Source organism: Pleurodeles waltl, chromosome 2_2 (genome assembly GCF_031143425.1).
Source record: "Pleurodeles waltl isolate 20211129_DDA chromosome 2_2, aPleWal1.hap1.20221129, whole genome shotgun sequence".
Taxonomy (NCBI): domain Eukaryota; kingdom Metazoa; phylum Chordata; class Amphibia; order Caudata; family Salamandridae; genus Pleurodeles; species Pleurodeles waltl.
The window spans coordinates 184,508,270-184,523,904 of record NC_090439.1 but is presented as its reverse complement, the minus strand read 5'-3'; positions in this window follow the sequence as shown (position 1 = coordinate 184,523,904).

Below are 15,635 nucleotides of genomic sequence, written 5' to 3'. Positions count from 1 at the left end.
TAAAGAAACACGTTTTCCTCACATTTTGGTGACAGAAATTTCTGGAATCTGAGAGGAGCCACAAATTTACTTCCACCCAGCGTTCCCCCAAGTCTCCCGATAAAAATGGTACCTAACTTGGGTGGGTAGGCCTAGCGCCCGTGACAGAAAATGCCCCAAAACACAATGTGGACACATCCCATTTTTTGACAGAAAACAGAGGTGTTTTTTGGAAAGTGCCTACCTGTAGATTTTGGCCTCTACCTCAGCCGGCACCTAGGGAAACCTGCCAAACCTGTGCATTTGTGAAAACTAGAGACCTAGGGGAATCTAAGATAGGGTGACTTGTGGGGCTCTGACCAGGTTCTGTTACCCAGAATCCTTTGCAAACCTCAAAATCTGGCTAGAGAAACACGTTTTCCTCACATTTTCGTGAGAGAGAGTTCTAGAATCTGAGAGGAGCCACAAATTTCCTTCCACCCAGCGATCCCCCAAGTCTCCCGATAAAAATGATACCTAACTTGTGTGGGTAGGCCTAGCGCCCGTGACAGGAAATGCCCCAAAACACAACGTGGACACATCCCATTTTTTGACAGAAAACAGAGGTGTTTTTTGGAAAGTGTCTACCTGTAGATTTTGGCCTCTACCGCAGCCGGCACCGAGGGAAACCTACCTAACCTGTGCATTTTTGAAAACTAGAGACCTAGGGGAATCCAAGATGGGGTGACTTGTGGGGCTCTGACCGGGCTATCTTACCCAGAATCCTTTGCAAACCTCAAAATCTGGCTAAAGAAACACATGTTCCTCATATTTTGGCGACAGAAAGTTCTTGAATCTGAGAGAAGCCACAAATTTCCTCCCACCCAGCGTTCCCCCAAGTGTCCTGATAAAAATGATACCTCACTTGTGTGGGTAGGCCTAGCACCTGTGACAGGAAATGCCCCAAAACACATCGTGGACACATCCCATTTTTTGACAGAAAACAGAAGTGTTTTTTGCAAAGTGCCTACCTGTAGATTTTGGCCTCTAGATCAGCCATCACCTAGGGAAACCTGCAAAACCTTTGCATTTTTAAAAACTAGATACCTAGGACAATCCAAGATGGGGTGACTTGTGGGGCTCTGACCAGGTTCTGTTACCCAGAATCCTTTGCAAACTTCACAATTTGGCAAAAAAAACACATTTTACTCACATTTTGGTGACAGAAAGTTCTGGAATCTGAGAGGAACCACAAATTTCCTCCCACCCAGCATTCCCCCAAGTCTCCCGATAAAAATTATACCTCACTTATGTGGGTAGTCCTAGCGCCCGTGACAGGAAATGCCCCAGAACACAACGTGGACACATCCCATTTTTTGACAGATAACAGAGGTGTTTTTTGCAAAGTGACTACCTGTAGATTTTGGCCTCTAGCTAAACCGGCACCCAGGGAAACCTGCCAAACCTGTGCATTTGTGGAAACTAGATACCAAGGGGAATCCAAGATGGGGTGACTTGTGGAGCTCTGACCAGGTTCTGTTACCCAGAATCCTTTGCAAACCTCAAAATCTGGCTAGAGAAACAAGTTTTCCTCACATTTTCGTGACAGAGAGTTCTAGAATCTGAGAGGAGTCACAAATTTCCTTCCACCCAGCGATCCCCCAAGTCTCCCGATAAAAATGATACCTAACTTGTGTGGGTAGGCCTAGCGCCCGTGACAGGAAATGCCCCAAAACACAACGTGGACACATCCAATTTTTTGACAGAAAACAGAGGTGTTTTTTGGAAAGGGTCTACCTGTAGATTTTGGCCTCTACTTCAGCCGGCACCTAGGGAAACCTGCCAAACCTGTGCATTTGTGAAAACTAGATACCAAGGGGAATCCAAGATGGGGTGACTTGTGGAGCTCTGACCAGGTTCTGTTACCCAGAATCCTTTGCAAACCTCAAAATCTGGCTAAAGAAACACGTTTTCCTCACATTTTGGTGACAGAAATTTCTGGAATCTGAGAGGAGCCACAAATTTACTTCCACCCAGCGTTCCCCCAAGTCTCCCGATAAAAATGGTACCTAACTTGGGTGGGTAGGCCTAGCGCCCGTGACAGAAAATGCCCCAAAACACAATGTGGACACATCCCATTTTTTGACAGAAAACAGAGGTGTTTTTTGGAAAGTGCCTACCTGTAGATTTTGGCCTCTACCTCAGACGGCACCGAGGGAAACCTACCTAACCTGTGCATTTTTGAAAACTAGAGACCTAGGGGAATCCAAGATGGGGTGACTTGTGGGGCTCTGACCGGGCTATCTTACCCAGAATCCTTTGCAAACCTCAAAATCTGGCTAAAGAAACACATGTTCCTCATATTTTGGCGACAGAAAGTTCTTGAATCTGAGAGAAGCCACAAATTTCCTCCCACCCAGCGTTCCCCCAAGTGTCCTGATAAAAATGATACCTCACTTGTGTGGGTAGGCCTAGCACCCGTGACAGGAAATGCCCCAAAACACAACGTGGACACATCCCATTTTTTGACAGATAACAGAGGTGTTTTTTGCAAAGTGCCTACCTGTAGATTTTGGCCTCTAGCTCAGCCGGCACCCAGGGAAACCTGCCAAAGCTGTGCATTTGTGGAAACTAGATACCAAGGGGAATCCAAGATGGGGTGACTTGTGGAGCTCTGACCAGGTTCTGTTACCCAGAATCCTTTGCAAACCTCAAAATCTGGCTAGAGAAACAAGTTTTCCTCACATTTTCGTGACAGAGAGTTCTAGAATCTGAGAGGAGCCACAAATTTCCTTCCACCCAGCGATCCCCCAAGTCTCCCGATAAAAATGATACCTAACTTGTGTGGGTAGGCCTAGCGCCCGTGACAGGAAATGCCCCAAAACACAACGTGGACACATCCAATTTTTTGACAGAAAACAGAGGTGTTTTTTTGGAAAGGGTCTACCTGTAGATTTTGGCCTCTACTTCAGCCGGCACCTAGGGAAACCTGCCAAACCTGTGCATTTGTGAAAATTAGAGACCTAGGGGAATCTAAGATAGGGTGACTTGTGGGGCTCTGACCAGGTTCTGTTACCCAGAATCCTTTGCAAACCTCAAAATCTGGCTAGAGAAACAAGTTTTCCTCACATTTTCGTGACAGAGAGTTCTAGAATCTGAGAGGAGCCACAAATTTCCTTCCACCCAGCGATCCCCCAAGTCTCCCGATAAAAATTATACCTCACTTATGTGGGTAGTCCTAGCGCCCGTGACAGGAAATGCCCCAGAACACAACGTGGACACATCCCATTTTTTGACAGATAACAGAGGTGTTTTTTGCAAAGTTCCTACCTGTAGATTTTGGCCTCTAGCTCAGCCGGCACCTAGGGAAACCTGCCAAACCTGTGCATTTGTGAAAACTAGATACCAAGGGGAATCCAAGATGGGGTGACTTGTGGAGCTCTGACCAGGTTCTGTTACCCAGAATCCTTTGCAATCCTCAAAATCTGGCTAAAGAAACACGTTTTCCTCACATTTTGGTGACAGAAATTTCTGGAATCTGAGAGGAGCCACAAATTAACTTCCACCCAGCGTTCCCCCAAGTCTCCCGATAAAAATGGTACCTAACTTGGGTGGGTAGGCCTAGCGCCCGTGACAGAAAATGCCCCAAAACACAATGTGGACACATCCCATTTTTTGACAGAAAACAGAGGTGTTTTTTGGAAAGTGCCTACCTGTAGATTTTGGCCTCTATCTCAGCCGGCACCTAGGGAAACCTGCCAAACCTGTGCATTTGTGAAAACTAGAGACCTAGGGGAATCTAACATAGAGTGACTTGTGGGGCTCTGACCAGGTTCTGTTACCCAGAATCCTTTGCAAACCTCAAAATCTGGCTAGAAAAACACGTTTTCCTCACATTTTCGTGACAGAGAGTTCTAGAATCTGAGAGGAGCCACAAATTTCCTTCCACCCAGCGATCCCCCAAGTCTCCCGATAAAAATGATACCTAACTTGTGTGGGTAGGCCTAGCGCCCGTGACAGGAAATGCCCCAAAACACAACGTGGACACATCCCATTTTTTGACAGAAAACAGAGGTGTTTTTTGGAAAGTGTCTACCTGTAGATTTTGGCCTCTACCTCAGCCGGCACCAAGGGAAACCTACCTAACCTGTGCATTTTTGAAAACTAGAGACCTAGGGGAATCCAAGATGGGGTGACTTGTGGGGCTCTGACCGGGCTATCTTACCCAGAATCCTTTGTAAACCTCAAAATCTGGCTAAAGAAACACATGTTCCTCATATTTTGGCGACAGAAAGTTCTTGAATCTGAGAGAAGCCACAAATTTCCTCCCACCCAGCGTTCCCCCAAGTGTCCTGATAAAAATGATACCTCACTTGTGTGGGTAGGCCTAGCACCCGTGACAGGAAATGCCCCAAAACACAACGTGGACACATCCCATTTTTTGACAGAAAACAGAGGTGTTTTTTGCAAAGTGCCTACCTGTAGATTTTGGCCTCTAGCTCAGCCATAACCTAGGGAAACCTGCCAAACCTGTGCATTTGTGAAAACTAGATACCAAGGGGAATCCAAGATGGGATGACTTGTGGAGCTCTGACCAGGTTCTGTTACCCAGAATCCTTTGCAAACCTCAAAATCTGGCTAAAAAAACACGTTTTCCTCACATTTTGGTGACAGAAATTTCTGGAATCTGAGAGGAGCCACAAATTTACTTCCACCCAGCGTTCCCCCAAGTCTCCCGATAAAAATGATAACTAACTTGGGTGGGTAGGCCTAGCGCCCGTGACAGGAAATGCCCCAAAACACAACGTGGACACATCCCATTTTTTGACAGAAAACAGAGGTGTTTTTTGCAAAGTGCCTACTTGTAGATTTTGGCCTCTACCGCAGCCGGCACCTAGGGAAACCTGCCAAACCTGTGCATTTGTGAAAACTAGAGACCTAGGGGAATCTAAGATAGGGTGACTTGTGGGGCTCTGACCAGGTTCTGTTACCCAGAATCCTTTGCAAACCTCAAAATCTGGCTAGAGAAACAAGTTTTCCTCACATTTTCGTGACAGAGAGTTCTAGAATCTGAGAGGAGCCACAAAATTTCCTTCCACCCAGCGATCCCCCAAGTCTCCCGATAAAAATTATACCTCACTTATGTGGGTAGTCCTAGCGCCCGTGACAGGAAATGCCCCAGAACACAACGTGGACACATCCCATTTTTTGACAGATAACAGAGGTGTTTTTTGCAAAGTGCCTACCTGTAGATTTTGGCCTCTAGCTTAGCCGGCACCTAGGGAAACCTGCCAAACCTGTGCATTTGTGAAAACTAGATACCAAGGGGAATCCAAGATGGGGTGACTTGTGGAGCTCTGACCAGGTTCTGTTACCCAAAATCCTTTGCAAACCTCAAAATCTGGCTAAAGAAACACGTTTTCCTCACATTTTGGTGACAGAAATTTCTGGAATCTGAGAGGAGCCACAAATTTACTTCCACCCAGCGTTCCCCCAAGTCTCCCGATAAAAATGGTACCTAACTTGGGTGGGTAGGCCTAGCGCCCGTGACAGGGAATGCCCCAAAACACAACGTGGACACATCCCATTTTTTGACAGAAAACAGAGGTGTTTTTTGCAAAGTGCCTACCTGTAGATTTTGGCCTCTACCTCAGCCGGCACCTAGGGAAACCTGCCAAACCTGTGCATTTGTGAAAACTAGAGACCTAGGGGAATCTAAGATAGGGTGACTTGTGGGGCTCTGACCAGGTTCTGTTACCCAGAATCCTTTGCAAACCTCAAAATCTGGCTAGAGAAACACGTTTTCCTCACATTTTCGTGACAGAGAGTTCTAGAATCTGAGAGGAGCCACAAATTTCCTTCCACCCAGCGATCCCCCAAGTCTCCTGAAAAAAATGGTACCTCACTTGTGTGGGTAGGCCTAGCGCCCGTGACAGGAAATGCCCCAAAACACAACGTGGACACATCCCATTTTTTGACAGAAAACAGAGGTGTTTTTTGGAAAGTGTCTACCTGTAGATTTTGGCCTCTACCTCAGCCGGCACAGAGGGAAACCTACCTAACCTGTGCATTTTTTAAAAATAGAGACCTAGGGGAATCCAAGATGGGGTGACTTGTGGGGCCCTGACCAGGCTATCTTACCCAGAATCCTTTGCAAACCTCAAAATCTGGCTAAAGAAACACATGTTCCTCATATTTTGGCGACAGAAAATTCTGGAATCTGACAGAAGCCACAAATTTCCTCCCACCCAGCGTTCCCCCAAGTGTCCTGATAAAAATGATACCTCACTTGTGTGGGTAGGCCTAGCACCTGTGACAGGAAATGCCCCAAAACACAACGTGGACACATTCCATTTTTTGACAGAAAACAGAGGTGTTTTTTGCAAAGTGCCTACCTGTAGATTTTGGTCTCCAGCTCAGCCATCACCTAGGGAAACCTGCAAAACCTGTGCATTTTTAAAAACTAGATACCTAGGACACTCCAAGATGGGGTGACTTGTGGGGCTCTGACCAGGTTCTGTTACCCAGAATACTTTGCAAACCTCACAATTTGGCTAAAGAAACACATTTTCCTCACGTTTGGTGACAGAAAGTTCTGGAATCTGAGAGGAACCACAAATTTCCTCCCACCCAGCATTCCCCCAAGTCTCCCGATAAAAATTATACCTCACTTATGTGGGTAGTCCTAGCGCCCGTGACAGGAAATGCCCCAGAACACAACGTGGACACATCCCATTTTTTGACAGATAACAGAGGTGTTTTTTGCAAAGTGCCTACCTGTAGATTTTGGCCTCTAGCTCAGCCGGCACCCAGGGAAACCTGCCAAACCTGTGCATTTGTGAAAACTAGATACCAAGGGGAATCCAAGATGGGGTGACTTGTGGAGCTCTGACCAGGTTCTGTTACCCAGAATCCTTTGCAAACCACAAAATCTGGCTAGAGAAACATGTTTTCCTCACATTTTCGTGACAGAGAGTTCTAGAATCTGAGAGGAGCCACAAATTTCCTTCCACCCAGCGATCCCCCAAGTCTCCTGAAAAAAATGGTACCTCACTTGTGGGGGTAGGCCTAGCGCCCGTGACAGGAAATGCCCCAAAACACAACGTGGACACATCCCATTTTTTGACAGAAAACAGAGGTGTTTTTTGGAAAGTGTCTACCTGTAGATTTTGGCCTCTACCTCAGCCGGCACCGAGGGAAACCTACCTAACCTGTGCATTTTTTAAAAATGAGACCTAGGGGAATCCAAGATGGGGTGACTTGTGGGGCTCTGACCAGGCGATCTTACCCAGAATCCTTTGCAAACCTCAAAATCTGGCTAAAGAAACAAATGTTCCTCATATTTTGGCGACAGAAAGTTCTGGAATCTGAGAGAAGCCACAAATTTCCTCCCACCCAGAGTTCCCCCAAGTGTCCTGATAAAAATGATACCTCACTTGTGTGGGTAGGCCTAGCACCTGTGACAGGAAATGCCCCAAAACACAACGTGGACACATCCCATTTTTTGACAGAAAACAAAGGTGTTTTTTGCAAAGTGCCTACCTGTAGATTTTGGCCTCTAGCTCAGCCATCACCTAGGGAAACCTGCAAAACCTGTGCATTTTTAAAAACTAGATACCTAGGACAATCCAAGATGGGGTGACTTGTGGGGCTCTGACCAGGTTCTGTTACCCAGAATACTTTGCAAACCTCACAATTTGGCTAAAAAAACACCTTTTCCTCACGTTTTGGTGACAGAAAGTTCTGGAATCTGAGAGGAACCACAAATTTCCTCCCACCCAGCATTCCCCCAAGTCTCCCGATAAAAATTATACCTCACTTATGTGGGTAGTCCTAGCGCCCGTGACAGGAAATGCCCCAGAACACAACGTGGACACATCCCATTTTTTGACAGATAACAGAGGTGTTTTTTGCAAAGTGCCTACCTGTAGATTTTGGCCTCTAGCTCAGCCGGCACCCAGGGAAACCTGCCAAACCTGTGCATTTGTGAAAACTAGATAGCAAGGGGAATCCAAGATTGGGTGACTTGTGGAGCTCTGACCAGGTTCTGTTACCCAGAATCCTTTGCAAACCTCAAAATCTGGCTAGAGAAACACGTTTTCCTCACATTTTCGTGACAGAGAGTTCTAGAATCTGAGAGGAGCCACAAATTTCCTTCCACCCAGCGATCCCCCAAGTCTCCCGATAAAAATGATACCTAACTTGTGTGGGTAGGCCTAGCGCCCGTGACAGGAAATGCCCCAAAACACAACGTGGACACATCCAATTTTTTGACAGAAAACAGAGTTGTTTTTTGGGAAGGGTCTACCTGTAGATTTTGGCCTCTACTTCAGCCGGCACCTAGGGAAACCTGCCAAACCTGTGCATTTGTGAAAACTAGAGACCTAGGGGAATCTAAGATAGGGTGACTTGTGGGGCTCTGACCAGGTTCTGTTACCCAGAATCCTTTGCAAACCTCAAAATCTGGCTAAAGAAACACGTTTTCCTCACATTTTGGTGACAGAAAGTTCTGGAATCTGAGAGGAGCCACAAATTTCCTCCCTCCCAGCATTCCCCCAAGTCTCCTGATAAAAATGATACCTCACTTGTGTGGGTAGGCCTAGCGCCCGTGACCGGAAATGCCCCAAAACACAACGTTGACACATCCCATTTTTTGACAGAAAACAGAGGTGTTTTTTGCAAAGTGCCTACCTGTAGATTTTGGCCTCTAGCTCAGCCGTCATCTAGGGAAACCTGCCAAACCTGTGCATTTGTGAAAACTAGAGACCTAGGGGAATCCAAGATAGGGTGACTTGTGGGGCTCTGACCAGGTTCTGTTACCCAGAATCCTTGCAAACCTCAAAATCTGGCTGAAGAAACACGTTTTCCTCACATTTTCGTGACAGAGAGTTCTAGAATCTGAGAGGAGCCACAAATTTCCTTCCACCCAGCGTTCCCCCAAGTGTCCTGATAAAAATGATACCTCACTTGTGTGGGTAGGCCTAGCACCCGTGACAGGAAATGCCCCAAAACACAACGTGGACACATCCCATTTTTTGACAGAAAACAGAGGTGTTTTTTGCAAAGTTCCTACCTGTAGATTTTGGCTTCTAGCTCAGCCATCACCTAGGGAAACCTGCCAAACCTGTGCAGTTTTAAAAACTAGAGACCTAGGACGAATCCAAGATGGGGTGACTTGTGGGGCTCTGACCAGGTTCTGTTACCCAGAATCCTTTGCAAACCTCACAATTTGGCTAAAAAAACACATTTTCCTCACATTTTGGTGACAGAAAGTTCTGGAATCTGAGAGGAACCACAAATTTCCTCCCACCCACCGTTCCCCCAAGTCTATCGATAAAAATTATATCTCAATTATGTGGGTAGTCCTAGCGCCCGTGACAGGAAATGCCCCAGAACACAACATGGACACATCCCATTTTTTGACAGATAACAGAGGTGTTTTTTGCAAAGTGCCTACCTGTAGATTTTGGCCTCTAGCTCAGCCGGCACCTAGGGAAACCTGCCAAACCTGTGCATTTGTGAAAACTAGAGACCACGGGGAATCCAAGATAGGGTGACTTGTGGGGCTCTGACCAGGTTCTGTTACCCAGGATCCTTTGCAAACCTCAAAATCTGGCTAAAGAAACATGTTTTCCTCACATTTTGGTGACAGAGAGTTCTAGAATCTGAGAGGAGCCACAAATTTCCTTCCACCCAGCGATCCCCCAAGTCTCCCGATAAAAATGATACCTAACTTGTGTGGGTAGGCCTAGCACCCGTGACAGGAAATACCCCAAAACACAACTTGGACACATCCCATTTTTTGACAGAAAACAGAGGTGTTTTTGGAAAGTGTCTACCTGTAGATTTTGGCTTCTACCTCAGCCGGCACTGAGGAAAACCTACCTAACCTGTGCATTTTTAAAAAATAGAAACCTAGGGGAATCCATGATGGGGTGACTTGTGGGGCTCTGACCAAGTTCTGTTACCCAGAATCCTTTGCAAATCTCAAAATCTGGTTAAAGAAACACGTTTTCCTCACATTTTGGTGACAGAAAGTTCTGGAATCTGAGAGGAGCCACAAATTTCCTTCCACCAAGCGTTCCCCCAAGTGTCCTGATAAAAATGATACCTCACTTGTGTGGGTAGGCCTAGCGCCCGCGACAGGAAATGCCCCAAAACACAACGTGGACACATCCCAATTTTTGACAGAAAACTGAGGTGTTTTTTGCAAAGTGCCTACCTGTAGATTTTGGCCTCTAGCCCAGCCGGCACCTAGGGAAACCTGCCAAACCTGTGCATTTGTGAAAACTAGATACTTGGGGGAATCCAAGATGGGGTGACTTGTGGGGCTCTGACCAGGTTCTGTTACCCAGAATCCTTTGCAAACCTCAAAATTTGGCTAAAAAAACACATTTCCCTCACATTTTGGTGACAGAAAGTTCTGGAATCTGAGAGAAGCCACAAATGTCCTCCCTCCCAGCATTCCCCCAAGTCTCCTGATAAAAATGATACCTCACTTGTGTGGGTAGGCCTAGCGCCCGTGACCGGAAATGCCCCAAAACACAACATTGACACATCCCATTTTTTGACAGAAAACAGAGGTGTTTTTTGCAAAGTGCCTACCTGTAGATTTTGGCCTCTAGCTCAGCCGTCATCTAGGGAAACCTGCCAAACCTGTGCATTTGTGAAAACTAGAGACCTAGGGGAATCCAAGATAGGGTGACTTGTGGGGCTCTGACCAGGTTCTGTTACCCAGAATGCTTTGCAAACCTCAAAATCTGGCTAAAGAAACACGTTTTCCTCACATTTTCGTGACAGAGAGTTCTAGAATCTGAGAGGAGCCACAAAATTTCCTTCCACCCAGCGATCCCCCAAGTCTCCTGAAAAAAATGGTACCTCACTTGTGTGGGTAGGCCTAGCGCCCGTGACAGGAAATGCCCCAAAACAAAACGTGGACACATCCCATTTTCTGACAGAAAACAGAGGTGTTTTTTGGAAAGTGTCTACCTGTAGATTTTGGCCTCTACCTCAGCCGGCACCGAGGGAAACCTACCTAACCTGTGCATTTTTGAAAAATAGAGACCTAGGGGAATCCAAGATGGGGTGACTTGTGGGGCTCTGACCAGGCTATCTTACCCAGAATCCTTTGCAAACCTCAAAATCTGGCTAAAGAAACACATGTTCCTCATATTTTGGCGACAGAAAGATCTGGAATCTGAGAGAAGCCACAAATTTCCTCCCACCCAGCGTTCCCCCAAGTGTCCTGATAAAAATGATACCTCACTTGTGTGGGTAGGCCTAGCACCTGTGACAGGAAATGCCCCAAAACACAACGTGGACACATCCCATTTTTTGACAGAAAACAGAGGTGTTTTTTGCAAAGTGCCTACCTGTAGATTTTGGCCTCTAGCTCAGCCATCACCTAGGGAAACCTCCAAAACCTGTGCATTTTTAAAAACTAGATACCTAGGACAATCCAAGATGGGGTGACTTGTGGGGCTCTGACCAGTTTCTGTTACCCAGAATACTTTGCAAACCTCACAATTTGGCTAACAAAACACATTTTCCTCACATTTTGGTGACAGAAAGTTCTGGAATCTGAGAGGAACCACAAATTTCCTCCCACCCAGCATTCCCCCAAGTCTCCCGATAAAAATTATACCTCACTTATGTGGGTAGTCCTAGCGCCCGTGACAGGAAATGCCCCAGAACACAACGTGGACACATCCCATTTTTTGACAGATAACAGAGGTGTTTTTTGCAAAGTGCCTACCTGTAGATTTTGGCCTCTAGCTCAGCCGGCACCTAGGGAAACCTGCCAAACCTGTGCATTTGTGAAAACTAGATACCAAGGGGAATCCAAGATGGGGTGACTTGTGGAGCTCTGACCAGGTTCTGTTACCCAGAATCCTTTGCAAACCTCAAAATCTGGCTAGAGAAACACATTTTCCTCACATTTTCGTGACAGAGAGTTCTAGAATCTGAGAGGAGCCACAAATTTCCTTCCACCCAGCGATCCCCCAAGTATCCCGATAAAAATGATACCTAACTTGTGTGGGTAGGCCTAGCGCCCGTGACAGGAAATGCCCTAAAACACAACGTGGACACATCCAATTTTTTGACAGAAAACAGAGTTGTTTTTTGGGAAGGGTCTACCTGTAGATTTTGGCCTCTACTTCAGCCGGCACCTAGGGAAACCTGCCAAACCTGTGCATTTGTGAAAACTAGAGACCTAGGGGAATCTAAGATAGGGTGACTTGTGGGGCTCTGACCAGGTTCTGTTACCCAGAATCCTTTGCAAACCTCAAAATCTGGCTAAAGAAACACGTTTTCCTCACATTTTGGTGACAGAAAGTTCTGGAATCTGAGAGGAGCCACAAATTTCCTCCCTCACAGCATTCCCCCACGTCTCCTGATAAAAATGATACCTCACTTGTGTGGGTAGGCCTAGCGCCCGTGACAGGAAATGCCCCAAAACACAACGTTGACACATCCCATTTTTTGACAGAAAACAGAGGTGTTTTTTGCAAAGTTCCTACCTGTAGATTTTGGCCTCTAGCTCAGCCTTCACCTAGGGAAACCTACCAAACCTGTGCATTTTTTAAAACTAGAGACCTAGGACAATCCAAGATGGGGTGACTTGTGGGGCTCTGACCAGGTTCTGTTACCCAGAATCCTTTGCAAACCTCACAATTTGGCTAAAAAAACACATTTTCCTCACATTTTGGTGACAGAAAGTTCTGGAATCTGAGAGGAACCACAAATTTCCTCCCACCCAGCGTTCCCCCAAGTCTATCGATAAAAATGATATCTCACTTATGTGGGTAGTCCTAACGCCCGTGACAGGAAATGCCCCAGAACACAACATGGACACATCCCATTTTTTGACAGATAACAGAGGTGTTTTTTGCAAAGTGCCTACCTGTAGATTTTGGCCTCTAGCTCAGCCGGCACCTAGGGAAACCTGCCAAACCTGTGCATTTGAGAAAACTAGAGACCACAGGGAATCCAAGATAGGGTGACTTGTTGGGCTCTGACCAGGTTCTGTTACCCAGGATCCTTTGCAAACCTCAAAATCTGTCTAAAGAAACATGTTTTCCTCACATTTTGGTGACAGAGAGTTCTAGAATCTGAGAGATGCCACAAATTTCCTTCCACCCAGCGATCCCCCAAGTCTCCCGATAAAAATGATACCTAACTTGTGTGGGTAGGCCTAGCACCCGTGACAGGAAATACCCCAAAACACAACGTGGACACATCCCAATTTTTGACAGAAAACTGAGGTGTTTTTTGCAAAGTGCCTACCTGTAGATTTTGGCCTCTAGCTCAGCCGGCACCTAGGGAAACCTGCCAAACCTGTGCATTTGTGAAAACTAGATACTTGGGGGAATCTAAGATGGGGTGCCTTGAGGGGCTCTGACCAGGTTCTGTTACCCAGAATCCTTTGCAAACCTCAAAATTTGGCTAAAAAAACACATTTCCCTCACATTTTGGTGACAGAAAGTTCTGGAATCTGAGAGAAGCCACAAATGTCCTCCCTCCCAGCATTCCCCCAAGTCTCCTGATAAAAATGATACCTCACTTGTGTGGGTAGGCCTAGCGCCCGTGACCGGAAATGCCCCAAAACACAACGTTGACACATCCCATTTTTTGACAGAAAACAGAGGTGTTTTTTGCAAAGTGCCTACCTGTAGATTTTGGCCTCTAGCTCAGCCATCACCATGGAAACCTGGAAAACCTGTGCATTTCTAAAAACTAGAGACCTAGGACAATCCAAGATGGGGTGACTTGTGGGGCTCTGACCAGGTTCTGTTACCCAGAATCCTTTGCAAACCTCACAATTTGTCTAAAAAAACACATTATCCTCACATTTTGGTGACAGAAAGTTCTGGAATCTGAGAGGAACCACAAATTTCCTCCCACCCAGCATTCCCCCAAGTCTCCCGATAAAAATTATACCTCACTTATGTGGGTAGTCCTAGCGCCCGTGACAGAAAATGCCCCAGAACACAACGTGGACACATCCCATTTTTTGACAGATAACAGAGGTGTTTTTTGCAAAGTGCCTACCTGTAGATTTTGGCCTCTAGCTCAGCCGGCACCCAGGGAAACCTGCCAAACCTGTGCATTTCTGAAAACTAGATACTTGGGGGAATCCAAGCTGGGGTGACTTGTGGGGCTCTGACCAGGTTCTGTTACCCAGAATCCTTTGCAAACCTCAAAATTTCGCTAAAAAAACACATTTCCCTCACATTTTGGTGACAGAAAGTTCTGGAATCTGAGAGAAGCCACAAATGTCCTCCCATGCAGCGTTCCCCCAAGTCTCCCGATAAAAATGATACCTCACTTGTGTGGGTAGGCCTAGCGCCCATGACAGGAAATGCCCCAAAACACAACGTGGACACATCCCATTTTTTGACAGATAACAGAGGTGTTTTTTGCAAAGTGCCTACCTGTTGATTTTGGCCTTTAGCTCAGCCGGCACCTAGGGAAACCTGCCAAACCTGTGCATTTCTGAAAACTAGAGACCAAGGGGAATCCAGGATGGGGTGACTTGTGGGGGTCTGACCAGGTTCTGTTACCCAGAATCCTTTGCAAACCTCAAAATCTGGCTAAAGAAACACGTTTTCCTCACATTTTGGTGACAGAAATTTCTGGAATCTGAGAGGAGCCACAAATATACTTCCACCCAGCGTTCCCCCAAGTCTCCCGATAAAAATTATAACTAACTTGGGTGGGTAGGCCTAGCGCCCGTGACAGGAAATGCCCCAAAACACAACGAGGACACATCCAATTTTTTGACAGAAAACAGAGGTGTTTTTTGGAAAGGGTCGACCTATAAATTTTGGCCTCTACTTCAGCCGGCCCCTAGGGAAACCTGCCAAACCTGTGCATTTGTGAAAACTAGAGACCTAGGGGAATCTAAGATAGGGTGACTTGCGGGGCTCTGACCAGGTTCTGTTACCCAGAATCCTTTGCAAACCTCAAAATCTGGCTAGAGAAACAAGTTTTCCTCACATTTTCGTGACAGAGTGTTCTAGAATCTGAGAGGAGCCACAAATTTCCTTCCACCCAGCGTTCCCCCAAGTGTCCTGATAAAAATGATACCTCACTTGTGTGGGTAGGCCTAGCACCCGTGACAGGAAATGCCCCAAAACACAACGTGGACACATCCCCTTTTTTGACAGAAAACAGAGGTGTTTTTTGCAAAGTGCCTACCTGTAGATTTTGGCCTCTAGCTCAGCCATCACCTAGGGAAACCTGCCAAACCTGTGCATTTTAAAAAACTAGAGACCTAGGACAATCCAAGATGGGGTGACTTGTGGGGCTCTGACCAGGTTCTGTTACCCAGAATCCTTTGCAAACCTCACAATTTGGCTAAAAAAAACACATTTTCCTCACATTTTGGTGACAGAAAGTTCTGGAATCTGAGAGGAACCACAAATTTCCTCCCACCCACCGTTCCCCCAAGTCTATCGATAAAATTATATCTCACTTATGTGGGTAGTCCTAGCGCCGGTGACAGGAAATGCCCCAGAACACAACATGGACACATCCCATTTTTTGACAGATAACAGAGGTGTTTTTTGCAAAGTGCCTACCTGTAGATTTTGGCCTCTAGCTCAGCCGGCACCTAGGGAAACCTGCCAAACCTGTGAATTTGTGAAAACTAGAGACCACGGGGAATCCAAGAT